Source organism: Meriones unguiculatus, chromosome 19 (assembly GCF_030254825.1).
Source record: "Meriones unguiculatus strain TT.TT164.6M chromosome 19, Bangor_MerUng_6.1, whole genome shotgun sequence".
Lineage (NCBI taxonomy): Eukaryota > Metazoa > Chordata > Mammalia > Rodentia > Muridae > Meriones > Meriones unguiculatus.
The window spans coordinates 22607116-22634979 of NC_083366.1; the positions used below are offsets into that span (position 1 = coordinate 22607116).

At 38.1% G+C, this 27864-nt stretch overlaps 1 protein-coding gene and 1 pseudogene across 1 annotated transcript in view; one reads left to right on the forward strand and one right to left on the reverse strand.

The window, feature by feature from the left end:
* LOC132649330 (aldo-keto reductase family 1 member C1-like) overlaps positions 1 to 27864 on the reverse strand; it is a 298798-nt gene that overhangs the window by 31578 nt on the left and 239356 nt on the right. The gene's annotated exons all lie outside the window — the stretch shown is intronic.
* LOC110560697 (aldo-keto reductase family 1 member C13-like) lies at positions 15428 to 27830 on the forward strand (annotated as a pseudogene).

The following is a 27864-nucleotide window of genomic DNA, read 5'->3' on the forward strand; positions in this document are numbered from 1 at the left end:
GGCCAGATTACACAGTTAAGAGGAGGAGGGGTAGCCGCTGCCCTGGAAAGTTCAGGGTAGGAGGTTGCCAGTAGAGAGTTGCCCGGCACACAAGGCAGCAGGTAGGGACTGAGGAATGCTGGGAGAACTCGGAGCTGCTTGTCCTGGTCCTGAAGCACACCATTCCAGCCTTTTGTTAATAATAAGTGAATAATGGGCATAGATTCTCTTCTGGCTACTTCCTGCTGACACTGGGGGCTCTGTAGGGAAGTCAAAAGGCTGAAATGCTGGCCAGGTCCAGGAAGAACAGGCTGTTTTGATGCTGTCCAGGGTCTGTAAGAACATCCACAGCTGGGAGGGAAAATGCAGGTCCAGCTCGATGGAAGTCTGTGGTCAGACTGGAACCCTTGTGGTAGCTGCTTTGGAACTGTTGTGGATATAGGAAATATCTGGATCTGGCAGGATACTGAAACATGTATATAGGCAGAAGATAAAGTTAAGTAGGTTATGGAGAAAATTCTTTAGGTGTACATTTAAAACTTTTAGGAGAGCTAACAGAGGTGGAAGGTTTGGATCAAAGAGACTTGAACATGGGAACTTTCATTTACCCAATCACTGGCAGTAATTAAAAAGGCTTTGCTTTGGATCTGTCATCTAAGGAAATTAAGGCCAAGTTTGGTTACAGAAGTGTGTAAGCGTAGAGGCCCTTAATGTGGGCACTAGGTATAAAAACCTGAAATTCTCCAGAAAACATCCCAGAGGACAATCTGGAGGAACGGACAAATTCCCATTGACCTGTCAAGGTGTCCCAACAGCAAGGGTTGGCTCAGTAGAGTATGATCCCACCTGTTCCAACAGCTTGTGAGCTTTGGCCAGAGACTAAGGGCACAGCTGCCCATAGTTTAACTAGAGCTAGGATTGTTGTAGGCATGTACTTACAGGGAAAAAATCTCTCCCAAGGGAAAGAGGAAGTACTAAATAGAGGTCAGCAAAAAGGGTCAACCATAGCCAGTGAAGACTGTGGTTGGGGGGGGGTTCCCTCCATCTCAAAAGATAGTAGGAAGTTGCCGGATGCTCAATGGTCAAGCTTCCCCTACCAAGAGAGATGTTTATGTTGATTAATGAGGGGAACTCGCCAATCTAGCCGGTGTTGTATGTAGGAGGTAGCAATCAAGTAGCCAGGTAAGGGAAGTCCCAAAACCAGGGAAAGCAGAGGAATCCCACCCTCTGAGATAGGCAATAATCGCAGTATGTATATGGAGCCCAGTTGACCTGAGAGGTGGATTCAGGTGGATTTCCTGTAGCTTACAAAACTACTCTTAAGTTCTACGAAGGAGATAAAACTTTAGAAATGTTAGCATCGACAATTCTAATCTGCACTGAAATATACATTATAGGAAAGGCAGTAGACATACACATCTCTGTTAACAACATAAGCATTGTTTAAGGTGAGCTCTGAAAAGGGAGAAGCTTTTTGTGAAGTAGAAGGGACAAATGCTCACTTGATCTTAACCTTTAGTATAAGTACACATTACAGAGATTTATAATCTTGAGCTTGGAACCATAATAGTGGGTGGTATAGTGGAATGTTTTTGTATTAGAGTTAGATTAATAAATCAGAGCTCTATTGATAAAGATCAAAGCTCTGGAGAGTCAATGTAACAGTTGCATAGCAAAAGGAAGAAATATTAAGCCTTTTTTTTTTTTACCTATTTAGGATACCTTCAATCACCTTAGACCTTGAAACCTTTATAACTTGCATTTCCTAACCTTAAAACACTTTTTAGAACCTCAATCATTTATAACTTGCATTTACCAACCTTAAGATGCTTTTTTAGACCCTCAAACACATTATTTTTTAGGCCTCTGTATCTACTTATTTACCATGAAACATAGGTGAGACTGCTATGAACATTTATTGTCCTTTAGCTAAATAAAGGATGGTAAAAAGTTTCATTCAGGTCTGTTTCTTGAGTCTGGCAACTAGGCATATTATATCTAGGCCTGACAAAAGCAACGCTAAGACTCAGGCTTAAGGCCTGGTCTTCTGCATATGAAGAAAACTGAGAAGGCTTTTGAAGTCTCCAAAGACAGAAGTTGGCAACATGTTCATGGGACCCCTGTAAGAGGCGAAAACAGACCTGTAATGTTACCCTGGGCTGCGCGAGGGTGGTGGAGGTTGCTGAATCAAGGAGCCATTTGTCCTCCACCAGGCCAAGGAGCTAGAAGGCTGGAAGTGTCTATGGCTCTTGTGCTGGTTGAGCCTCCATAGCTGGGTACAGAGGACAAGCCTGCATGGGAGCATTTTGACTTCCAGAGGCCAGTCTCCCAACAGGCAGGCATGGCTTGTTGAGGCAGCTATGGGACCAGCGTCCCCTTTGGCTGCATTTAACTGGCAGAATTAACTTTTGGCTATACCCTGGTAGGATGGGGCATTGCAGACCTCTTGCTTTTTGTGTGGGAATGACAACAGCCTCAGATCAGGAACCAAGGTCTGGAGCATAGGTTTTGCTGTAGATGAGCCTGTCAGGAAGGCTCCTCTCATTATTTTTACCAACTCCTGTAGGGTAACTCAAGGACCATCCTCAGCTGTTTATTAAAGATGGCAGTGAGACCATGTTTGCATCTGTAGGACTATAAATATATTTTTGGACATCTTAGAGGACTTGATCATCTATGAGATGACCGACTATTAACTCGTATTTGTTAACCATCAAAACGTTAGGTTTTGTCCCTGGAGCTTTTAAAGTCATAAAGTCCATTAAGGTGAGAGCATAACAGTTTCCTGTATGATTCAGTATATAAAAAAATTATAACTTATAAAAGTCTAGAGCTATACTATAGATTAATAATAATACCATTTTTAGAAAACAAGACCAAGCATATTTTAGCCTTTTGATAGTAAAGATATAGCACAATGACCAAGTTTTAACATAAATAAATAAATAAATGTCTCTAAAATTAATAAATCTTAATTTAGAGTATTGGTAAAAACTTATATGTAGTAACCACTGAGTTATGAGTTTTAAACCAACAATATAGTAGAACAGTATAAAGCAATTTTAAAATTATATTTGAATCTATTATATCAAACCCATTAAACCCATCAAACCCAGAAAGCCTAGTTGTGAACTGAATCATAGGCAGCTCATGGCAGGATAAACAGCACTTATTTATTTAGGAATTGATAAAGACATGGACAGTTAGACGTACATTTTTAATTAACTTAATTTGAATAGACCTTTATAACTTTGAAATTTTAGAATTATTGAACCAGGGTTGAATTATTATATATTGTAAAATGTAACTTTGAATTTTTATAAAAGTCTATACCAACTTAAAATGGGCCTTGTTGCTGTCCTAGTCTAAAAGGAGATAAAATAGAGAATCAATTATGATTAAGGAAGTCTTATAAATGTAAATTAACGAGAAAATTATATAAATCGTTAGATAAGAATTTACAACATTAAAAAAATATGTATTTTTAAGAGCAGAGTGTACAGAAATCAGGAAGAAAAGATTTTTAAAAGCTTGGAAGTGGCATCTTAGAGGTCAGAAATATTGGAAGCCAGTGTTTGAATGCCAGAGGCTTGGAGTTTTGCAGGAGTGGGGTAGGGATGAGGGCATGGCGCAACGTCTCTATTTTAAAATCAACATGGTGGCTAGCCATGTGATGTGCACAACTATGGTGGCACAGGGAGACCAGGCGCTTGCTAGTGGGATGGCTGTCCCAGTTTAAAATGCTCTGCATGTGTGTGGCATGGAAGTCTGCACAACTGAAAACCCTCCTCTGCAAGCCGTCCTCCAGCGGCAGGCATTCTACGGGAAATTTAAAATCTCACCTGTGGTGCCTGAGGCAGCAGTGCAATTTTAAGCCACAAGTGTGTGCACAGGGTCCCCAGGAATTGCTAACCTAGAAGCAGGTTGTGTCTGTCTGAAGTGACCCGTGAGTGTTTTAGTTTCCCCAAGCTGATTCTGGTGCAGCATGAGTTTACCGTGTCCCTGGTGTTTGGTGCTCGGTGCTCGTGGCATCTGGCAGGATGTGGAGTCTGAGCAGATGCAGACAGCGGGACAGGTGTGTGTGGTAAGGGCAGAAAGAAAGGTTTTAAGGCATAGGTGCAGGAGCCCGCCAGCAGAGTAGAACGGTTCTTGAGTTGGAAGTGAGTCCCAGGGGGGAAGCAGCCTTACCAGGCCATAGTAGAGGACAATGCAGCCACTTTTGATGTGAACTGATAGACTAAGATCAGAAAGGAGAGGAGAACCTCCCCTATCAGTGTACTTGGGGAGTGGCATGCATGCAGAAGGAGGAGGGAGGGTGGGATTGGGAGGGGAGGAGGGAGGGGCTTATGGGGGGATGCAGAATGAATAAAGTGTAATTGATGAAAAATTAAAAAAACAAAAAAAAAAACAAAAAACAAACAAACAAACAAAAATTAATAAACTAATACACAACACACATGGGACTTTTCCGAGAGGCTCCAGTGGAGGGATTAGACTGGACCAACCCAGCAGCCTGACTTCATTGCAGAGTGCTTTTAAGCCACAGTAAAAAGAGCTTAGAAAAATGGGTTAAAGGAGGTGAAAAAAGAGGTGTGATCTTGACAAGCTATCCCACCTGCTGTCACAAACAAAAGGAGATGGACTTGGAAATTCTTCCCTGACTTCAGTGAAGGCCTGGTAAAAGCAGTCTTCCCGCTGAGATTTAAATATCAAAACAGCTGCCAGAACAACAGCTCCCAACACATAGGTGGTTAGGGATAGATAGAGCAGAAAAAAAAATCTGTTGCAGCCATTTATGGTCGAATTAAAGGGGTCTGATTAAAGGGGTCCTGGTATGACGAGACCAGGTGCTACCAGGAGAGCACTTCCTGACCAAAAGCACCAATGTTAGGACCAAATAAAACAATAATGATTATGCACACAGAAGATTTTATATGAAAGAGGTCTATTAGATAGAGATAAGGAGAGAGAGAGACATGATAAGGGGTAGAAAGGGCGACACCCTGACAGAGAAAGGGGTGAGGGCAGGAGAGGGCAAGAGCCAAGAGCCAACGGGAAGATAAAGTGAAAGGTTGGTCCTTTTAAGGGGCAAAGTAACCACACCTGCCAGGTGTGGCTACCTGGCCCTGGACAAATGATGGCAACATAGGTTGCTAGGCAACCCAGAAGCAGGCTGCCAAAATACTAACACTGTCTCAGAGCTGGATCTTAATATAGCTCTAATTTTAGTATTATGATAAACTTCTACACTGCTTTCCTTAGTGGTTGAGCTAATTTACGTCCTTATGAAAGAAATTAAGGATTTTGTTTCCTTGCATCCCTTTCATTATTCATTGTATAGTAATGAAAATGTCAAACCTAAAGAAAGTAAACAAAACTGTATCAAAAAGTTTCATGAGACTTCACTGAAATTCTAAAATCCACATTCCTTAAAATTTTAATTTAAAAAATCCTGTGTACTTATTTTACACATTGTGTTAAAATGTTCATATCAAATAACGTTGTAATAAAACTTATTTGATGTAGTTTGAAATGGAATTAGAAGAAATCATGTTTTCAGTGGGTCAATATGCCAATGTGTTGAAGAGTAATAAAAAAATCTGAGACTAGTAAAATAACTGCTTCACATGTTGGGAAGAATGTACCTATATGCACATGAATATATTATAGGCTATGGTCCACATATGAAGAAGAGCTTTCCCCTTCTTCTTGAGTCACCTTGTATCATGTTATATTTCCCAGGTTCATCTGTTTTGTGTTACATTTCATCTTTTTTTGTCAGCTAAATAATATTCTATTGTTTTTATGTACTCAATTTCATTATCCTTTCACCTGCTGGAGTTCTAGGCTGGTTCCATTGTCTTGCTATCATAAATGGAGCAGAAATAAACATAGGTGTGCAACATTCTGTTTCTCTTATATCAACTTTTTCCATGTTATCCATCCAATTAAATTATTTCAACTTATTATTATATAAACTTTACTCTACCAGAAGATATGTATCTTAGCTGTATTTTTTGATAACTTAGTATCCCATATTACCCACAATATAACACAATCAAGACACACAATTTTTGTATTTCCCCCCAAAAGTTATACATTCTTCCTGTAACAATGACTGCCCTCAGTTGCTGACTACTCTTTTAATTGCTGCTTATCTTAGATTAATTTCTTTCATAAGACACCACAAGAAACTTCATTATATTTTGTTTAACAATTGTACTAAATTTTCATTCTGGAGAAGAGTATAAAAGAATTTCTTATTTCCCTATTTTTATTTAGTTTACAGTTTGTGGAGGCTAAAGGGCATGATGGTGACTCAGCGCTGATTAGGACCACATGCTTCAGCATGGAAGAATTATGTGCAAGATTCCATCACCAGACAAGACCTTAAGAATAGCTGTGAACCAGTGATTTAATAATTTTCATTTTAGAGTTCACTATCAAAGATCCCACCTTAAAAAAAAAATTCCACCCTACCACTAGATCCTACCTCAACAACTATTTTCTGTCTCTCTGTCTCTTAAATGCTTAAGTGGGCCCAGAAATCAGAGTTTTTGTTTTTCACTTGAAGAAAATAAGAATGGTGAAATACCAGACATGGTAATCTGGTTGACATTTTACAATGTACACACAGAGAAAAAAAATCACAGTGTACAGTATGTAGTTATTTGTCAACTAAAATATGTATTTTAAAATAATTTAATATCTGGGTTAGACAGAACTTCTTCATTGTTTGATATTTAGGAAATATCTTTAAGGACTTTGATTAACTAATGGGTTTTACTTGAAAACATCTAATGATATCTAGTAGACACCATACACACAGCACAAACATTTCTGTGTAAGTAATTGAGCATCTCCCAATATGACTATGCCATTCCGTCTTGACCTTGACTTAGCTGGTCCCACTGTATTCTGAATAAGTTCTGAAAAAAAATCTGAAAGGAAAACACTGAAATGAGATCTAAATCAAACCAATTTAGGGTCATAGCACCATGCTACTGGTTGTGAATAGTGAAGATTGGTTTTTTTAAATTAGTGCATGGCTTTTTTTTCCCTCTCATTTTGTAACAGGCATAAATAGTGGAAGCATCTTTCCTCTCACAAGGCAACATTTAATCTTCAACGTTCAGGAAAGTAATTTTTGAGAAATTACCTTCATTAAAGATAGAATCAGATGTTCTACCATAATCCAGAACTAAATACATCCATTATTAAGTGTTCTCCATGTTTGGAAACGTTTCAAAACTAGGAGACGCTGAAGTTTGCACATTCTATCAGCACAGTCATCATTGGATGTGAGATGTTAATAGATGACAAAGGAGTTGAACAATTAGAAAGCAGAATGGATAAGCAAAGCTAACAGGTAATGTATGATATGTCTACTCTCACATAGGGCAGAAGGAAGGTTAGCTGTGCTTGATGTTAAAATACCGTATAGTACATTCTGGTACTAAGTCCAATCAAGTTATGGCCTGTATAGCTGAAGACTCTGGGCAAATTATCAATAGTGTCCCTACCAATGCAGAAATGACAAGGGTAGTAACTTGGGGGGGGTAGTAGGAGTCACTATCTAGTCCATTCTAATCCCACTAAGAAATTAAAACTTCTCAGATTAAATGTTAAAAGTGGGGAACAGGTTGCTTTGTGGATACTTTATCCACAAAGATAAGTCTTATTGATGTTTTGATAGAACAGACTATAATTTCAAACATAACTGTAATTATCACTTACTTTTTATCTTTTTATTTGAGTTTTATTTTTCCACTACTCTACAAATTGCAAGTAAATTTTTATATGTTCTTGACGCACGCTTTTTAAAATTCAAATATTTTTTTCTTTGTGTGCAGAGCGACCTTGAGAAAATAACATTACAGAATGTAATTGTTCTTACAAATTTGACACTGGGAGCTGGAGGATGACTCAGCAGTTAAAAACACTTTCTATTCTGCCTGAGTATCGGAATTTCATTCCCAGTACTCACACAACGTCCTATGTACGACTGGGAGACTTGCTTGGCTACAAAAGACGTCTAATTCAGATGCTTTATCTGTATCTCCCATTAGTAGGAGTCCTCACTAGAATTACCCTCATAGAGTCCAGGAAGTTTCCAGTACACTGTTTCCAGACTACACCTGAAATGCCCCTAATTCCAGCCATTTCTCCCTGAACTCAATCCCCCAGTACCACCCCCACACTGATCTCTTTCCTACCTGTCCCCAGGTTACCCATGATACTTGTTCTTGAGAGGTCCAAAATTTGAAATTTAATTCCTGGGGCAACATGACTGTGGTCCTGGGTACAAATTTAGACAAAGAAGCATCAAGTTGAGACAGACCTGCCCTGCTGGAAAAGTAACCAGGCTTGTGCTTGAGAGATACCATTGCCTGGCAACTCACCCAGATAGCCCCAGTTCCCTACCCAGATAGCCCTTAGTTTGTGACCAAAGTCATTTAGCCCTGCTTCTAAGAAAAACCACAAGATGTGCTAATCGATCCTCCCCTCTCCCCCAGGACATTACAGGTATTACCCATGATCAGATATCCTCCAGATGGCCTGGCCAGGACCAACCATGGTCTTGACCGCTAAAGTAGACCAATTATTTTAAAGGTCAACTTCCCTGTAGATCTTTTCACTCAATCCTGTGACGCCAAGGAATGTAACTCCCTGCTTGTGGTTTTTCCCTTTAAAAACCCTGTTTGTCTGAAGCTCAGTGCTGCATGCCTCTCTGTTTTCACAGAGAACTTTCAGCCCAAGCTCAAGCTTGTATTCAATAAACCTTATGTGTTTTGTGACAGAGTTGATTTCTAGTGGTCTTTTGGGGTCTTGGGTACAACATTCTATGTCCCCTTCCCAAGGGGATCCATGCATCCCCTTTAGATCCTTTTTGCCTAACCTCTCTGGGTCTAAGGATTGTAGCTTCATTATTCTTTAATTAATAGCTAACAACCATTTATAAGTGAGTACATACCATATTGGTCTTTCTGGGTCTGGATTACTTCACTCAGAATAATTTTTTTTTCTAGTTCCATATATTTGCATGCAAAATTCATGATGTTTTTTGTTTGTTTGTTTGTTTTTGTTTTGTTTTGTTTTTGAACAGCTTAGTAAAACTCCATTGTATAAACATTTGTTGTTTTCCAGTTTTGGCTATTATGAATAAAGCCACAATGAACATAGTTGAGCAAGTGTCTTTGTGGTAAAATGGAGTGTCTCAGTATATGCCCAAGAGTGGTATAGTTGGGTCATGAGTTAGATAGATTCAAAATTTTATGAGGAACTGCCATTTGATTTCCATAGTGGCTATTCAACTTTGTGTTCTTACCAGCAATGGAGGTGTGTTCTCCTTGCTCCACATCCTTTTGTTTCATCTCTGAATTTTCAGAGAATGTGATGGCTGTGTTCTGCCTCTTTTGTCTCCTTGCTCAATTAACATGTTCACAGGGAATGCTTGTTGGTATTTGAGATTGGGATGCAGTGAAAAGTCAGGAGAAGTAGGTCAGGAGGTGGATGGTCTGTGGGATCAGAGAAAGCAGAGTAGTTTATCTGGTCTTCTGGCAGGTGTGGCCTGTGGTTGGGTCTAGTGTGTCCACATAAAGCTGATAGCTGGGACACAGTGACAAATCAGGGGAATGGAGGCCACGAATGAATGATCTGTAGGATCCACAGGAGATGTAGACAGGAAGAAGGGAGGCTGCAGCTGATGTTCTGTTGCAGTGCAGTTGGGATTCTGGGGGATTGTATCTCCTGGGGGAACAGAGAGTACCTAACAGCCATTTGTAAGACCAGCTCCAAGGAATATTCTAGTCTTTTAGGGATCCCACATCTCTCTCTATCTCTATCTCTCAAATAGACAAATAAAAAGTAAAAAAATATTAGTTGTGTTTATTTTTGTGATTCTGTCAACTTAAATTTGGAATATTCCTAGCAACTTACCCTACTTTTAAAAAACTTAACTTTTTGTTTGTCAATAGCACATCATACAACCCAATTCCATTCATCTCCACATCCCTTCTTACCTGGCCTTCACTCTTGCAACCTCCTCTCAAAAAGGAAAAAAAATCTTATTGTGGAATCTGTAGTGCGTTACAGTGTATTCCACAGCATACCCCTTCACACTTCTTTACTCCCAAATGTTCATTGCAGTGACTCATTAGTCTGGTATGAAACCTCTGGATTGCCTTACCCTGTCAATACTGGATCTTCACTAGGATTGCTCTTGGATAGTCTGTTTTGCCCTGAGTCATGGAGATCCTGAAGCTTTGGATCTGTAGGACCATCTTCTTTACATGCCCCAGCACAATGGGTAGATGTGGGGGTGGGCCAACGTAGAGCCCTGGGCCTGGGCCTGGGTGGTAGCTGAGCTGGTTAGTTCTCCAGATCTCCTACACCCACACTATCAGTGTGATTTTTTTAGCACTGCCCTGAGTAGCTGAACCTATGCTGCAGCCAAAAAGGTGTAGACCCAACTCTCCTGCTTTCATGTCCATGGGGCTGGCTCATCCACACTCATACCAGCATGGCCAGCTCTATCATGTTTCCCAGGCAAAGTATATCCCCTGCTCTTCCAAGTACTGTAGCCAGTGAGAGGAAGAGACAGCTTTCCTGTTCTCATGACCTCAGAGCCAGCTATCCTGCCTGCTGTAGATTTTTATGGTTGAATGGGGAGAATTTCTCCCTAGCCTATACCACCACACACAACAAATAAGTGACAGGGCCAATTCTCCCATGCTCACACTTCTGGGATCAACTCACCAGTACCCCCTCACATACATACCATCTACTGTGCTGCCCAGGTGAAAGCACCCAGCTTTGAAAAGATTATTGCACTCAGAAATGTTTTTTTTTTTTTAACATAAGCTTTTGTTAATTATCATCTACTTCAAAAGCTTCTCTAAAAAGAGTTGGGCACAGCTATGCTACATGGATATAGCAATACATCATTAGGAGTCATTGTTATTGCTATATCCCTTTAGAAGAATATCATTTGGTTTTTCTCTAGAATCTATGACCTACATAGTCTCAGGTTCTTGGTTGATTTAGGGTCATTTATGGGCTCTATCTCACAGAGTTGGCCTTTATTTTTAAAATATGGTTACTTTCATAACATGTGTTCCACTATTTCACCTGCATATTTTGCTGACAGGTTTCTGAGGTAAGTTATAGGGTTTGTAGCTTGTAAAATTGATGAGAACTTTTCTCTGGTAGTATGAAAAGTACCTTCTAGTCAGTAGCAGTAAAACTTGGACATCAGCTCTATTTCTGCACGTTAGTTGACATAAATATGTCATGTATTTAGCTAAAGGGTCCTACCATCAGGTTATTGAGATTAAACAATGTTATAGCAATAACCTGTGATCTTTGGGGTGTTTATGGACCCCTTTGGCCAATAACTCAGCAAGAGGTAACCTATTACTGGAAATGGAGGTTTAATTTGATAGTATAAAGTGTCTAGTTGGGGTACTATCTCCCCTATTGTATTTATGTCATTTTTTTCTGTTTTATTTATCCTATGAGTTTTTGTTTTTATTTTTCATTTTGGAGAGAGATATAGCTAGGTAAAGAAAGAAAATTAAGTTGCATAAGTTGGAAGGTGAGGATGATCGGGGGGGATTGGAGGAGGGGAAAGAATATAATCAAAACAGACAGCATGAAAAAATTTAAATAATTTGAAAAAAATATATATATATATAAAAGATCAGTATACTTGTTTTCCCCATGGAATCTGGGCATTTGGTAGATTTTAGGAGCACAATGCCCACAAGGGTAGTTTCAAACAAAATCCTGAGCACCTAGATGCCTAGATGCCACTGAGTTTTCTCTGTGGACATTTAGCATTCTCAAATGCTGACGATAGAGGATGCAGCACATTGTTTCTGATGTCCTCCGAAAAGCTCTGATTGTTTTTATCTCACCTGTTCAGTATTTGTAGTCACATATTCTTTTTTCCTTTGACTTTATAGTATCCTTTCACTCCAAAGTCATCATTTCAGTACTTTTGAGTCCTGCTAATAGATACTTGTAGTAAATCATTGAATGCATGTCTATTTGAAGGTCTTGAGGACAACAATTAACTAGTGATCTTTTGGAACTGAAGAACCTCTTAGAATAGAAAACTCACGATTAACTGTCCTAATTTTCCCTATGACTTGGGATTGGCTTTTCTCACAGTGTAAAAATACCCAAAGAATGAAAGGATGCTGGGAAAGTCACTGCTTGTGGCATGAATCACCCAGTTTAGTGGGTAAATAACACATTTTGATTTTTTCTAGTGATTGGTTTCCAAGAGTAGCTGAAGAAGCTAACAAGCTTGCTACTCAAAGTGACCTCTGGCACAATGATTCTATTTATACCTATGATAATGAAGAATAGATTGCATGGGACATTAGAGCAAAATTGCAGATAATGTGATAAAAAGAGAAGATATTCTGTACTTCAAATGCCTCTATCAAGAGTGTCTTTGTGTATACATGTATAAAACATGATTTTTTTCCTACATGACAAGAATGTTATTAGATCAATAGTTCTTTTTTTGTGACAGTAAGTTGTTTTATTTTTTTTTAACTTTTAGTAATTATACTTTATTCACTTTGTATCTCTCCATAAACCCCTTCCTCCTCCCCTCTTAATCATACATTTCCTCCTCCTTCCTCATGTATGCCCCTCCTCAAGTCCACTGATAGGGGAGGTCCTTCTCTCCTTCCTTCTGATCTTAGTCTATCAAATCTCATCAGGAGTGGCTGCATTGTCATCTTCTGTGGCCTGGTAAGGCTGCTATCCCCGCAGGGGGAGGTGATCAAAGAGCAGGCCAATCAGATTATGTCAGAGGCAGTCCCTCTTCACATTACTATGTAACCCACTTGGACACTGAACTGCCATGGGCCATCTGTGCAGGGGTTCTAGGTTATCTCCATGCATGGTACATGGTTAGAGTGTGAATCTCTGGAAAAACCCCTGTGTTCAAATTTTCTGGTTCTGTTGCTCTCCTTGTGGAGTTCCTGTCCTCTCCAGATCTTACTATTTTCCCTCTTCTTTCATAAGATTCCATGCACTCTGCCCAACAGCAGGCTATAAGTCTCAGCATCTGCTTTGATAGTCTGCAGGGCAGAGTCTTTCAGAGGCCCTCTGTAGCAGGTTCCTAACTTGTTTCCTGTTTTTTTCTTCTTCTTCTGATGTCCATCCTCTTTGCCTTTCAGGATGGGGATTGAGCGTTTTAGTCAGGGTCCTTTCTCTTGATTAGTTTCTTTAGATCTACAGATTTTAGTAGGTTTATCCTATATTATATGTCTATATGAGTGAGTATATACCATTTGTGTCATTCTGCTTCTGGGACAGCTCACTCAAGATGACCCTTTCTAGTTCCCACCATTTACCTGCAAATTTCATGATTTCCTTATTTTTTATTGCTGAGTAATATTCCATTGTGTAGATGTACATTTTCATCATCCATTCTTCAGTTTAGGGGCATCTGGGCTGTTTCCAGCTTCTGGCTATTACAAAAAAAGCTGTTACAAACATGGTTGAGAAAATGTCCTTATTGTGTATTTGATCCTCTTTTGGATATATGCCTAGCAGTGGTATGGCTAGATCTTGAAGAAGTGCTATTCCTATTTGTCTGAGAAAGCGCCAGATTGATTTCCAGAGTGGTTGTACAAGTTTACATTCCCACCAGCAGTGGAGAAAGGTTCCCCTTTCTCCACAACCTCTCCAGCATGTGTTGTCACTTGAGTTTTTGATCTTGGCCATTCTGATGGGTGTAAGGTGAAATCTCAGGGTCATTTTGATTTGCATTTCCCTGACAGCTAGTGAGGTTGAGCATTTCTTTAAGTGCTTCTCTGCCATTCGTTATTCCTCTACAGAGAATTCTATTTAGCTCTGTTCCCCCTTTTTTAATTGGATTACTTGGTTTGCTGCTTTTCAGCTTCTTTAGTTCTTTATATATACTGGATATTAGCCCTCTGTCAGATAAAGGGTTGGTGAAGATTCTTTCCCAATCTGTAGGGGTTCGTTTTGTTTTGATGACGGTGTCCTTTGCTTTACAGAAGCTTTTCAGCTTCATGAGGTCCCATTTATTGATTGTTGCTCTGTGCTGTTGGTGTTCTGTTCAGGAAGTTGTCTCCTGTGCCAATGAGTTCTAAGGTCTTCCCCACTTTTTATTCTAACCAATTTAATGTGTCTGGTTTTATGTTGAGGTCTTTGATTCACTTGGATTCAGTTTTATGCAGGGTGAAAAGTATGGATCTATTTGCATTTTTCTACATGTAAATATCCAGTTAGACCAGTACCATTTGTTGAAGATGCTATCTTTTTTCCATTGTATAGTTTTGGCATCTTTGTCAAAGATCAGGTGTCCATAAGTGTGTGGGTTTTAATTCTGTGGCTTCTGTTCGGTTCCACTGATCAACCATTCTGTTTCTATGCCAGTACCATATAGTTTTTATTACTGTTGCTCTATAGTACAGCTTGAGATCAGGGACAGAGATACTTCCTGAAGATCTTTTATTGCAGAGGATTGTTTAGCAATTCTGGGTTTCTTATTGTTCCATATAAAGGTGAGGCTTTTTCTTTCAAGGTCTGTAAAGAATTGTTTTGGTAATTTGATGGGAATTGCATTGAATCTGTAGATTGCTTTTGGTAAGATGGCCATTTTTACTATACTAATCTTCTGAGATGCTTTTACAGCAGCTGATGGAAACAAATGCAGAGACCCACAGCCAAACAATAGGCAGAGCACAGGGAGTCTTGTGGAAGAGTGGGAGGAAGGATAGAGGGAGCTGGAGGGATCAAGGATACCATAAGAAGACCTAGAGAAGCAGCTAACCCGGGATCCTTGGGGGCTCACAGATACTGAACCACCAACTAAAGAGCGTGCATGGGCTGGACCTAGATCCTCTACATATATGTAGCAGATGTGCAGCTTGGTTGTCATGTGTGTCCTCTAACAATTGAAGTAAGGGCTATCTCTAACTCTGTTGCCTGCCTCTGGATTTCTTTCCTGTTGCTGGGATGTCTTGCCTGGCCTCAGTGGAGAAGATACACTTAGTCTTGCTGTGACTTGAGATGCCAAGGAGGATTGGTACTCATGGTAGGGGGGTTCCTTTCTCAGAGAAGTGGAGGGGGGTAGGGAGTGTGAGTGTGGGACTGGGAGGAGAGAGGGGCTTGTGATCAGCCTCTAAAATAATCAAATAAATTAATGAAAAGAGAATAAATTGTAAAAAAAAGATAAAAAAACAAATAATTTTTCATATGAAAATGAGTGGCTTCCTTTATTACATGTGGAATATTGCTTTAACTTTTCTGCCTCCTCCCATTCTGTTGGTTGTCAGTAGTAGTATTTAAATAGTAGGCACACATCAGTATTGTTTAACTATTAACCAGACAGTAGCACTGATTAATTAATTAGCCCTGTGTTTGAAATAGTTAAACATTAGCCAGTGAGTCAGCAAGTGGAAATATGACTTCTGCTTCAGGGAAGCCGAAGAATCTGCTTAGCCAGAGGAGGGAAAATTCCATTTGTTTTGGAACAATGAGTTCCAAACAGCAGCGTGTCAAACTAAATGACGGCCACTTCATTCCTGCCTTGGGCCTTGGCACCTATAAACCCAGAGAGGTAGGAATTCATGATTCTCAGTATCTCCAGGCTAAAGCTGTTCCGTGTACAAAATGGCAGATTGCTTGCCCTGCATCCGGGTCTGATCGTTTCTGTACTTGTTGATTATTCTTGTTAAATAGATTTTACAGCAGCAGCTGCAATTAGTGGTAGGAGACTGAGCTGGTTCCCTGCATAGGCCGAGTCAGGATTCAGACAGAAGAACAGGGTCTATATTCATGCTTGCATGTCTGTGGGAAAAGATCTCTGCTCACTGTGAGCCAGCAGGGAGGTGTGCTTAATGGGGAACAAATGAAAGGCCTAATTCTTAAAATATTTTATTTTGAGGGTGGGTGTTATTGCAGTAGATAACATAACTACAAGGTACATGCCTCAGTTTCACTGGGACATTTGCTCTAACTAAGTGATGGACTTCCAGGACAGGGAGAAAATTTGTTTATTTTTCTTGTGATTCTTGCTGTCACTAGGAATCTGGGCCTGGCAGGATGTGACCATGTCTTTTTTCATGAATTTGCTTTTCTGGCTTAGACCTGCCTGTGAATTTAATGTTCCCATTTGGGGTCTGTCAGCTCTAAGAGTGAGCTGGTGTGAATCTTCAGGCTGTGAGCTCTAGGCTTAAGGGGACAGACCCATGACTAACAATTTTGGCCACGATGCTTTTCCTGTATCTATGTTTCTAAGCATAATAGAAGAGAAGAAAGTCACTGGATTGTCTGTCATCTTTCTCGGTCACAGTTTGCAAGGGGACTTCTTTGTGTATGTCTACAATACACAACATCATTTTTCCTGTTAAAAAGACAAAATGCAGGGAAATCAGTGTGATAATTCAGGCTATCTCTTTTGGTTTTCAGTCTGTGGGTCATGACCCTTTTAAGGGTCAAACAAATCTTTTCACAGGAGTCGCATACCCGCTTTTCTTGATATCGGATATTTACATTAAGATTCATAACAGTGGCAAAATTACATTTATGAAGTAGCAACAAAAATAATTTTGTGGTCAGGGGTCATCATAGCATGAGAAATGTATTAATAAGTCAACAAGTCCCAGCATTAGGAGGGTTGAGACCCACTGCTGTGGACTAATGCATGAAACAAATACTTGAGGAACACTTAGGTTTGGGGTAGCCTTCAGCATTTCACAGTGAATGTTGTACCACAGCTAAGTGAAGTCTCCCAGGTATAATTCTTAACTGTGGAAAACTTACTGGAATTTATAGTGCATTATTATAATGGGGAGAAGGAGGACCTAGTAAAGGTAACTCTGAATAAGTGAAGGTCTTCATTAATGTATGTTGAATTTAGAGCACGGTGGTCCTAAGAACTAAAAACATCAAGGTGGACTGTTTGCTAATCTGGATGGACTTTCTTATTTTGTAATCCTCCTGAGACCTTCTGATTGTGTGACAAAGGACCACTTACCTTAACTTCAAATTTGCACATTTCCTTCCCTTTTGATTTATGCATATATCCAATCTGAGCATATGCGTAAAATTCAAAGAAATCTAGAAATATATATAGGAATTGCTAATTTTGCAAAGTTGCACAAAAAACAGGACCAGGTCAAGGCCACTACTAAAGTGTTGGTAACTCACAGAGTGGCCTTATTCTTAGGTTTGTCAGGGTTGGTATCCAGAAAAAGTGGCAGAAGGCAGAATTTTATTCACTGTGTTTCAATGTAAAAAAATAATTGTAGAAGTTCTTAAAATAATCAGAAAAGTAAGTCTATTTACTTTTTTAAACACTTTAAATATATTGTGTGATTATGTATGTGTTGTGTGTTTGTGTACCATGTGTGGATTCTAGGGGTCAAAGTGTTCCTCCATTGCTCTCACTTTATTTTTGTGAGACAGGGTCTCTCGCTGTGTCTGTAAGTCAGTGACTTAGCTATTATCTTTTTATATTTTTTTATTTTTAAATAATTTTATACATTCACTTGTATCCCAGCTGTAGTCCTCTCCCTTTTTCCCTCCCAATCTTCCCCTCCCTCCCTCATCTCCTCCTTGCCCCCTTCCGAGTCCACTGTTGGGGGTGTCCTCCTCTGATTCCGTCTGGCCCTAGCTTATCAGGTATCTTCAGGATGGTTGCAATGTCCTTATCTGTGGCCTAGCAAGGCTGGTCCTCCCTCAAGGGGAAGGGGAAGCTCATGAGTTCATATCAGAAACAATTTGTGTCCCCCTCACCAGGGAACCCACTTGGATACTGAGCTACCATGGGCTATATCTGAGCAGGGGTTGTAGGTTATATCCATGCATGGTCCTTGGTTGGATAAACAGTCTCATAGAAGATCCCTGTGTTCAGATATATATGGACCTTGTGGGGCTCTCTGTCCCCTCTAGGATATACTAATTCCTCCTTCCTTCATATGATTCCCTATACTCTGCCGAAGTTTTGATTATGGGGCTCAGCATCTGTTTTGATACACTGCTAGGCAGAGTCTTTCAAGTGCCTTCTGTGGTAGGCTACTGTCCTGTTACTTGTTTTCTCCTATTTCCAATGTCCATCCCCTTTGTCTTTTTAGATGAGGATTGATCATCTTATCCCAGGACCTCTTTCTTGTTTATCTTCTTTAGGTGTACATATTTTAGTATGTTTATCCTATCTGATAGGACTATATAAGTGAGGATATACCATGTGTGTCTTTCTGCTTTTGGGATACCTCACTCAGGATGATTTTTTTTCTAGATCCCACCATTTGCCTGCAAAATTCATGATTTCCTTGTTTTTAATTGCTGAGTAGTATTGCATTGTGCAAAAGTACCACAATTTCTATATCCATTCCTCCATTGACGTACATCTGGATTGTTTCCAGGTTCTGGCTATTATGAATAAAGCTGCTACAAACATGGTTGAGCAAATGTCCTTGTTGTGTACTTGAACATTTTTGGATGTATGCCTAGGAGTGGTATAGCTGGATTTTGAGGTAGCACTATTCTTAATTGTCTGAGAAAGCACCAGATTGATTTCCACATGCAGAGAATTGAAAATAGATCCGTATTTATTACCCTGCACAAAACTAAAGTCCAAGTGGATCAAACACCTCAATATAAAACCAGATACTCTAAATTGGCTAGAAGAAAAAGTGGAGAAGTGCCTAGAACTCATTGGCACAGGAGACAACTTCCTGAACAGAATACCATCAGCAGAGGCCCTAAGAGCAACAATCAATAAATGAGACCTCATGAAACTGAAAAGCTTCTGTAAACCAAAGGCACTCTCATTAGAACAAAATGGCAGCCTACAGATTGGGAGAGGATCTTCATAAACCCAACATTATTCAGAGGGCTGATATCTGGAATATATAAAGAACTAAAGAAGTTGAAAAGCAATAATTCAAGTAACCCAATTAAAAAAATGGGGTATGGAGCTAAACAGAGAATTCTCTGTAGAAGAATATAGAATGGCAGAGAAACACATAAGGAGATGTTCCACATCACATCAGAGAGATGCAAATCAAAACGACCCTGAGATTTCACCTTACACCTATCAGAATGGCTAAGATCAAAAGCTCAAGAGATAACACATGCTAGAGAGGCTGTCAAGAAAGGGGAACCCTCCTTTATTGCTGGTGGGAATGTCAACTGGTACAACCACTATGGCAATCAATCTGAGTTAGCTATTTTGGCACGCCATTGAGCTACCCTGACTGCCTTCTCAAGAACTAGGATTAAATGCATACACTACCATCCTATACTCTGTTTATACATGAGTACTGGGGGTCTGAACTAAGATTCTGATCATTGTTTGAAATCACTTTAATGAGTGAGACATCTTAGTCCCTGAACCTCTAACAAACAAACAAACAAACTAAGTAACTAACTAACTAACAACCCAGTCATATAATTATCCAAATCTGGTAGCCAAGGTAAAAATTTTAGTTTTAATTTTAGTCATTTTTTTAAAAACAAATAATCTTTCTCTGAAGGGGCTGACACCCTAAATGACTAATTTTCAACATGACATATGTAATCCACTTAGCATAGATTTTTTCCTGTCTGTATTTAGGTCTGTCAGACAAAGAGAATGGATATGTAGAAAGACTAACATAGGGTGCTTTTCTCTGTCAAAGTCTCTGTTATTAACCTGGCCTTCCCTGGTATCTGTGATCTTTGCTTTCTCACTCCTCTGTGACAGTGTCTTATCTGGGGGCAAGGAGGAGTGTCTATATAAGTGTATTTTGTCCCAAGCAGACTTCCTTGTATTCATATTGCTTTTTCACCCTGTTACATAATAGAGCATGACTCTAGCAAACCACTGAAACCAGGGTGAGCTTGGCCTTCATCAGTGCCAGTAAGTAAGCAGGATTACGTGGGTATAAAATGGTTCTTGGATGGGATAGTCTTGCTATCAATTAAGAAAGACCCCAAGAAAGTAGTTTTTGGACCATTACCTCAAATGTGGGCCAAAATATAGGCAAACATTGATCCTGTGAAGATAGTTTTCTGTGACATATATTAGATTTCTGGACATTTCATTGTGATTTATAGAATAGAAAACAGGAATTCAAGGATCAGAGGACAAGGCTCTTGCCCAACAAGTGGTCTGAACATGACTTTGAAAGACAAAATTATTTTCTTGTCTAGTAAACTTTCTCCTAGGATCACTCTGAGCTATCTCTCAGGACATGTATTTCTAAATACCTCCTTTGGTTCCCCCTCTAGGTTCCCAAGAGCAAGTCACTGGAGGCTGCAAATCTAGCTATAGATGCTGGCTTCCGCCACATTGATACTGCTTCTGCCTACCAAGTAGAAGAGGAGATAGGACAGGCCATTCAAAGTAAGATTAAAGCAGGGGTTATAAAGAGAGAAGACATGTTCATCACTACAAAGGTATATTTTTTTATGGTATTCGAGTGTGCAAATTATTTAAAAAATAACATAAGGAAGTAAAAATTATATTACAGGATGAGAAGTTTGTTAAAGGTTTCAATTGTACAACTGGGTAAAGGAAAGTAATGGCAGATTAAATGTATATAAAGATAATTTACTTCTTGAAAATTAGTATGTATTTTATTTCTTGAATAATTTTTTTTCATTGCTCAATAAATGAACCAACAATAACAACAACAACAAAAACAAACTATAGCTGAGTTCACTTTGTTAAGTAAGAGTAAGTAAATCCTGGGTTAAAAGGAATGACTATTACTTTCCTTCAAGTATAAAAATATCTCAGGATTAGGATAAATGAATATGCATATTTGGATACTCCATTAATCCAGCACAACTTCCATTCTTCAACCTCTGCAGCTTTGGTGCACTTGCTTTCGACCAGAGCTGGTCCGGCCTGCTTTAGAAAGATCACTGAAAAGCCTTCAGCTGGACTATGTTGACCTTTACGTTATGCATTACCCAGTGCCAATGAAGGTAAGTGATTTGTATTGTCAAATGTATATATCTTTGCATGGGGGCATGGGTATCATTTTTATGGATGGTTGAGATACGTTTCTATTATAATTTTATATAATTTATATGTTACTAATCTTCTGAGAGGGTTACACAAAGAATTTAAGGGATTACAAAATGAGGTGTCCGAGCAATATTCAGAATCACAGATTAAAACTAACCTCCAGAAAAACTTGTATTTACACATCTTTTACATTTGTACTGCTACATGTTTTCAGTCTTGTCTTGTTTTCTCTCCTGGAAGCATAAGTGGTTCAAGACAGTTTCAGCCTCAATGTCATTAATGCTTTATTGCTTCTTTGCATCTTTTCCTGTTGAAATTAATCCAGTGTACAGTCCTGATTGGCCATCATTGGCTCACATGCCTGTTCTTGGGCTGATATGTATTAATATTCATTATTTATTCTGGGTCAGGACTGATATAATTTTTCCTGGAGGGTTTCCCAGTGAACATGAAGCATTTCCTTTTTACCAAAAGAAAGAGTATGTAAGTTCCAATTTAATAAAATGAAAGCCTCATTTAGTTGCTTGAAAATATCATTTAAATGCAGGAATTATATATCTGTGTGTGTGTGTGTGTGTGTGTGTGTGTGTGTATGTGTTGTGTGTGTAACAGTTAAAGAAAGAGAGGCCATGAATTTTAGGGACAGCAAGAGCATGCATGGGAGAAACTGGAGAAGAAAGAAGAAGGGAAATGATATAATTAAATTATATTTTTAGGAAGAACAGTTATTATAAGAAAGAAGATGTTTAATTATTTATATAGTTAATATATGAGAGTACAGCAAACTAGAGTGCAAAGATAATTTTTACAAGTCTATATGCATATCACTTTGTAAACACAGTATACAGAATGATGCCTCACTCACTCACTGGTTGCTAACTGTCTTATTTCCAAGATATTCTTTTACAACTATATTTTTTGTTTGATGTGTATGGGTGTTTTTCTTGTGTGTATGTTTGTGCACTCTGTGCATGCCTGGTAGTTGTGGAGGCCAGAAGTGGTCATTGGGTCCCATGGGACTGGAATTACAGGTAGTTGTGACCCACTATATAGATTCTGGGAATTAAACCCAAGTACTCTGAGAGAGCAGCCAGAGTTTAATCACTGAATAATATCTCCAGCTCCTCCAAGGTAGTATTAGAAACATTATTATAGGCAAAATCCATGTTTTTGTGAGATTGTGACAACTGCTTGCCTTCCAGGCAGGGGATGATGATTTTCCATCAGAAAATGAAAAAAATTTCTATTGTACTCAGTGGATTTCTGTGACACATAGGAGGTGAGTATTTTTCAAAAGGACAATAAAGCAAGCAAAGAGAGGGAGAATCAGCTCATTTTCCCTTGGGTATAGAAATTAATTTGTACACATCCATATTAACTGGAGTGGAAGGGGAGAAATGTATTACTAAAATGTAAGGGAAGGAAATGAGGAAGGACTTAGCACAGGAGGCATATGAATATTTTGCCACCTAATGTAGTAATATCCTCTATTTTTCTAGCAATGTTACAGAAATTTCTCTTTGGCTGGCATCTTCCTCTTTCTTATCATCATCATCTTGACTGATTTATTTAAATCCAGTGATCATTTGGGCAAAAACACCCTTTCCCACCTTTTTTAATGCCTGTGATCAAATTTAGGCTCCTGTACACACTGGCAAGTGTTCTACTATGTGTCTAGATCTAGAAGGTTTTTCCTGTAACTGTTCCATAATTCTGTTTATATTGATGTAGTCAAAAAGTATGACCCTTCATAACCTCTTTCACATCACCAGGCATTGGAGAAGTGTAAGGATGCAGGATTGGTCAAGTCCATTGGGGTGTCCAACTTTAACCACAAGCAGCTAGAAAGAATCCTAAATAAACCAGGACTTAAGTACAAACCTGTCTGCAACCAGGTGAGGACCCACCTTCCTTCTCCATCTCTCATGCTTTTCCTTACTTCTGTACTGCCTGACTCCCGTTTTATTTGCGATTTGCCCATGTGATTTTCTTTTTGTAGAAAACAGATTTTTAAGAGCATTATCACTGTTTCAAAAAACACAGAAGATTCAAAATTTAGCCTTGGACTATTAAAGTATTGGGTAAGAAGGGGGACATACTACAGAGCCCTACTGACAAAGAATGTGGAGATTTAGAGTTGCTGTCAGACAGAAGTTGAGGGCAGGGGAAAGTGACCTTCCTGAAATGAGAATAATGAGCAGACATGGGATAGTTGGCTGAAAAAATTAAGTTAAAATTTATGCAGTGGCCAGGATTTGTGTGGAGTTTATGCTTCTCACCATCTTATTATGGTCCTTCCTTATGATTTTATTAAACCTTAGCAGCTGGCATCTTCACCCACTGAACCATCTTGCTGACGACTATTTTTTTTTTGACACAAAAATTTGCGTAGTCAAATGTTATCAGAAGATTGATTCCAAATTAGTTTTGTCTTTTGAGAAAAATTAGAGCAGTTTGATTCAAATGTGATATTGCATGTGATTTTCTTATTCTACTGTGTTGACTTTATACTTTTTTATTCATCATAATATGAGCATTTGATGAAAATAATCAGGTATCTTTCTCTCATATTCTATCATTGGTTGAATGTCATCTTTATTTGAACCAGAGTAAGCTACTGGATTACTGCAAATCAAAAGACATTGTTCTTGTGGTTTATGGTGCTCTGGGAACCCAACGATACAAAGAATGGTAATAAGATAAAAAAGAGTAAACCTGTCAAGCAAGACTGTCAATTTGTATCAGAACACTCAATTCTCAGGGAGAGGGGGATCTTTCTTTAGAGGGACCTGGTGAAGCAATATCTTAGTTTCTTTTCCTGTTGCTCTGATAAAATACTCTTACAAAAGCAACCTAAGGGAGAAAGGGTTTCATACAATTCACAATTCAAGGGAGATCAAGGTGTCAGGAATGTGAAGCAAATGGTCAGTTCTCAATACAGTCAAGAAGCAGAGAATGATGTTTGAACAGTAATGCTCAGAATACTCTCTCCATTTGTTACAATGCAGGATCCCCTGTTCAGGAAAGTGGTCCCACCCATAATTAAAGCAGGTCTTCCCACATCAATTTTCATAATAAAATAATCCCCCACAGGCATCCCAGAGGCCCATCTTGCAGATTATTCTAGACTCTGTCCAGTTGACAATTATCCATAACCATCACACCCAGTTTAACCATCATACCCTTACTGTGTTTTTAAGCACCGTAGCAAAACATAAACGCTGGCCTCATAAGCTTATTTTTTCTTTCCTTCTAGGGTGGACCAGAACTCTCCAATTCTCTTGAATGATCCAGTTCTTTGTGATGTGGCCAAAAAGAACACGCGCAGTCCTGCCCTGATTGCACTTCGATACCTGATTCAGCGTGGGGTTGTGATCCTGGCCCAGAGTTTCGAAGAGAATGAAATGAAAGAGAATTTGCAGGTAATGGGCTCTGGTCCTTAGGGTTCTTACACAGCATCTCCCATATGCTTGCTTCCTTCAAATCTCTCAGAACATTTTTGAGATCAAGTCCATATCTTTAGCATTTCTTATGCATGTGAACTTTCAAGTACATTGAGAAATGTCTTGTCTACAACATAAAGAGCAGGATGACTTGACAGATTTAGTGTTGGAAACAATATAGAATTTGGTTTGCATTGTCAATCAAGTACCACCTACCTTTTGCAAGGACTTTTTTTATTTTCTCAAATGAGGGATCTGAACTGAATAACTTTGATTCTAGAAATTTCTATGGTTTTATGTTTAATTCCCTGCATACTCAAATATTCTAATACTCATATATGTATATTAATTATATGTTCCAGTTGTACTCATTTACAATTTTTTAAAAAATTGTATAATTTACAATTTTGTAAAAATTAATAATTTTTATACTTTATTGTATCATAAAATACATATTATATAGTATAATAAATATAAAATAAGTATACTTCATTACAGTATAAAATATTAACACTTACTAAAAAAATCATTCTTAAGTAGAAGTTTTACACAAAAAAACATTTATTTACCTTTCTATTTTTTTATTTAAAAATTTGCAGTACTTTAGTCTGAACTCAGAGAAAATTATCCATAGTGGTGAGTCCCTTCACATATTATTGAGGAACTGAAGGCAAAGATTTAGGATGATGAGGCCTCTCATGCTCAGAAGACTGAGCTTTTCCTCAGTTCCTATAGGGTTTATACAACTGACAAATCTCCCAGGTTTTACCCGTGCACTTATCGCTAAACCAAGAGAGTGAACCACTTCTATGACAAGTACAGAGTTGATGAACCAGTGCATTTGTCAAGTTCAAGTGTCCAGTGCAAGTTACACAGCAGCCAAGATTCAAGGGGTAGGAAGTTGGTATCACCTCCATGGGTGAAAGAGTGGAAACACTTCATCAGTGTGCTGACTTAAGAAATGTGCATTATAATCAGTCTGCTGTACTTACAAAGTCTCAACAGTAATTGTTATGTAAATTCAGAAGTGTTTGCTAAATTACCAACTTCCAATTTGGAAGTTGTTTTCTTTCTCTTTTTATTGTTTCATGAACAAAGAGGACCTAGCAGTCCTCACACTTCATTGATTGATTAATCAGCACATCTTTTCATTTGTCAGACAAGAGTCTACTTCACTATTTTACCAAGGTTTTGTGTTATTTCTTTCTCAGTTCTTTTTCCTATTAACAAATCTCCTTGTCCCTTCCTCCCTCTTTCTCTGTCCTCATATTTTTAAGATACAGAAGGACTTAACACTGCATATGTTTTGAGATGTGAGTAATGAAAATCATTTTAAATTTAAATAAAAAGATCATTTTTAGAGCCAGCTCTTTTGTCTCACATGAGTTTAAACAAGTCTTGGCTTACATAATGTTGAAAAGGTGTTGTTTACACATTAATTGTTTAATGTTGGATTACATAAATCTAGCTCCCCATGCAAATCACTGATTTGTGTGATGTGTTTTGAAATTTTGCTCTAGTTTTTTGGAAACTATCTAACTTTGGATGATGTCAACATTTATTTTCTTCACAAGCTACCCTTGAGATAAGCTCTTGTCTGTAGTGTTATGCAATTTAACAAATCTCAAAAACAATTTTTTTTTAAATTTTTACTTGGTATTTATTAACCAGGAATGTTTTGGTAAACAATGTTCATCATTTTTTAGGAACATGCATTTACATTTCCTTTGAGACATAAAACGCAATTCATTCAAAAGCTAATGTCTTTGTTTTTCTGACAGGTTTTTGAATTTCAGTTGTCTCCAGAGGACATGAAAACCCTAGATGGCCTGAACAAAAATTTTCGCTATCTTCCAGTTGAGTTGTAAGTCATGATGATAAACACCCCTCCTCAATTTGTTTTAGTCAAATAGCTCCCTCCCTCTTCCATTCATGATGTTTCAGAAACTAAATGCTCTCCTTGTCTGTAGCAAGTTTCCCATGGAGACAATTAATACAACATTTGTTTCCAAGTTTTTGTAATTGGATGTGTCAGCACAAAATACAGAGAAGATTTTCAAAGTCATGCTCAAAAGCAAGAAGAGAACCTTCAGGAAAAAGCTTAAGAACATTAAGCCATTCAAACATCTTTAGTCTCCCTTTATGCTCTCATGGTTACAAAATTGATAATGGATATTGGTTATAAATGATGACAAACAAATAATGGATATAGGTATATATATGTGCATATTCATATCTATCTATTTATCTTTCTATCTATCTATCATCTATCTATCTATCTATCTATCTATCTATTATTTATCTATTTTCTGCTTGTAAAATTTTCATTTTTAGTAAAAATAAATATGATAATGTTTGAAGGAGTATTAGAAAATCTACAATGTAAAATTGGTGTAACTATCACCATTTTTAATATTTTTGTTAGTGTGGAAAAGAATAAAGCCAAAGAAAGACATATAAATGAGTGATTGAATCATTGTTATAAGTAATAAATATTTCTTGCCACATTTTAACAATTAATAATGTTCACCACTGTATATTTTAGAGTATTATTTGTATATAGAGTCCTACAAATTATACTGTTAGCTCCTTGGACATGGAAGCCCATTTTATCAATGACATTCTTTTCCTAACTCAATCTAATACAATTCACTATGTATGATGGGCAGCAACTGAATAATTAATGAATTACTAATAGTTAAATGTAAGTGAAAATAGTAGGCATAAATGATGCATGGTAAGATATTTTTGTGTTGCTCAGTGTCTATAGAGTTACCTTGAACTAAAGTTGACATAATGCTTTTCTCTTTTTATTAGATACTAAAGTTGGAAAGGATTTTTGGTCCTTCTTTCTTTGATCCATAGATGAAGCTAAGAGAGACAAATATTTATGAATACTGGTGTTTGTGTTTTCTGTTCTAGTCAAATGGACATAATTTTAAAAAAATTAGAAATGATATTTAAAAAAACATTTCTTATAAAATACTGTAAAGGACTATAAACGTATGTTATTCTGCAACTAATCAGGGAACAAAATGATTAGCTTTCACCTCGATTGTAGCTTCCTAGATATCACATCTTTACATTGTAAAAATATATCATACAGTGTATGTTTGTTTTTATTTCCTATTTTAGTTTTGCTGACAACCCAGAATATCCATTTTCTGAGGAATATTAACATGGGAACCTGGTCATGACTTGTGCCTCATAGCTCTGTGTGTGGGCAATGATGCTGGTGATCTGTCTCAGATGCTGTTGGGTGGACATGTCATTTCTGATCAATGAGGATTGCTTAGCAACTCACAGTCAACTGAAGCACCAGCTAATGGTCTCAAAAGAAAAGGAATTTAATTTTCATGATTTTTAAAAAATAAATATGTTTAAACTCAAAAGATATTTTCTTGTTTTTTTTTTGAATCATTACTA